This window comes from Bos grunniens, chromosome 8, assembly GCF_055505025.1.
Source record: "Bos grunniens cultivar Pamir isolate PY7600 chromosome 8, Bosgru_T2T1.0, whole genome shotgun sequence".
Classification (NCBI taxonomy): domain Eukaryota; kingdom Metazoa; phylum Chordata; class Mammalia; order Artiodactyla; family Bovidae; genus Bos; species Bos grunniens.
This window is the reverse complement of record NC_141172.1, coordinates 93857666-93859268: the sequence shown is the minus strand read 5'-3', so window position 1 is coordinate 93859268 and position 1603 is coordinate 93857666. Positions and strand designations below refer to the sequence as shown.

At 37.4% G+C, this 1603-nt stretch overlaps 1 pseudogene; it reads left to right on the top strand.

The window, feature by feature from the left end:
* The first annotated feature begins 207 nt into the window (after positions 1–207).
* Positions 208–1155, top strand: LOC147367701 (olfactory receptor 13F1-like; annotated as a pseudogene).
* The last annotated feature ends 448 nt before the right edge of the window (positions 1156–1603 follow it).

Here is a 1603-nt window from a genome sequence, read left to right as displayed (position 1 = left end):
TATAATCTTACTCTAGATTCTCAGTGCCTTAGAGTGTATTCAGTACATGTTGGATGAATGAGTGAATATTGCTAGTAATATTGGAAGGCAATGCTCCCTTTAAAGTTCCTCCAACAAAAACTCCTTGAAAAGTTGGTAGAGTGTAAATTTTAAATATAGGCCATGTATGCTTTTATTCACTATTCCAGATGAACAAAGAAGAATAAAATGGACAAGACAAATGCAACAGTCATTTCTAATTTTATTTTTCTGGGATTTACTCACTATCCCAAAGTTGAAATCACCATATTTGTGTTGTGCTTGCTGATGTACTTGATCACCTTCCTGGGTAATAGTATTCTGATCTCGGTTAGTGTCCTGGATTCTCACCTACACACACCCATGTACTTCTTCCTCAGCAACCTGTCATGTCTGGACATCTGGTATACTTCTTCTGCCCTGACTCCAATGCTGGCAAATTTTATTTCAGGGAAGAACACCATCTCATTCTCAGGGTGTGCTGCTCAGATGTACTTCTCTCTGGCCATGGGCTGAACTGAGTGTGTGCTCCTGTCTGTGATGGCGTATGACCGATATGTAGCCATCTGCAACCCCCTGAGATACCCCATCATCATGAACAAGAAGATTTGTGTTCAGATTGCAGCTGGCTCGTGGGTGACAGGCTCCTTCACTGCCCTGGTGGAAACTGTGTTTGTGTTGCAGCTGTCACTGTGTGGAAGTGGTGTCATCAGTCATTTCACTTGTGAGATTCTGGCCGTCCTGAAACTGGCTTGTGTAGACACTTCCAAGGTGCAGTTAATCATGCTGGTGATCAGTGTACTTCTTCTTCCTATACCAATGCTCCTCATTTGTATTTCTTATGCATTCATCCTCTCTAGCGTCCTAAGAATCAGCTCATTGGATGGTCGAAGCAAAGCTTTTTCAACATGTGCCGCCCACCTGAGTGTAGTGGTTTTATTCTATGGGACAGCTCTCTCCATGTACCTGAAGCCATCAAATATAGATTCACAGGCAATAGATAAATTTATAGCCTTGGTATATGCTGGCATAACCCCCATGTTGAATCCTATCATTTATAGTTTACGGAACAGAGAAGTGAAAGTGGCTGTGAAAAAATTGCTGGTTAAGAACTCTCTGTGCTCTTTCAGTCTCTAGTAGCATATAATATCTGTAAATATTAAGGGATATTTGTGCTTTCTATATATATCAGGAGATAATTGGGGTAGACACTCATTTTTAAATGTGATGTGTAATTTTCTAAGTCTCTTCTTTGACTAATCACTGAAAGTCTAAGTAGTATCAATGTATCATGCATAAGTTTATCTGAACTTAAACAAATAGTCTCATGATGGCAAATTTTAATTTTTATTTGGGGTTATAGGGTTAAATATAATTATTTTGGTTGGTTATTTCTTTCTAAAATTTTTAAAAATTGAAATATATTGATTAATATTGTTTCAAGTGTATAACAAAATAATTCAGTTATGTGTGTGTGTGTGTGTGTATTCTTTTTCAGATTCTTTTCCAAAGTAGGTTATGATAAAATATTGAATATATTTTCCCATGTTTATAGTAAGTCCTTGTTATTTATCTGTTTTGTATG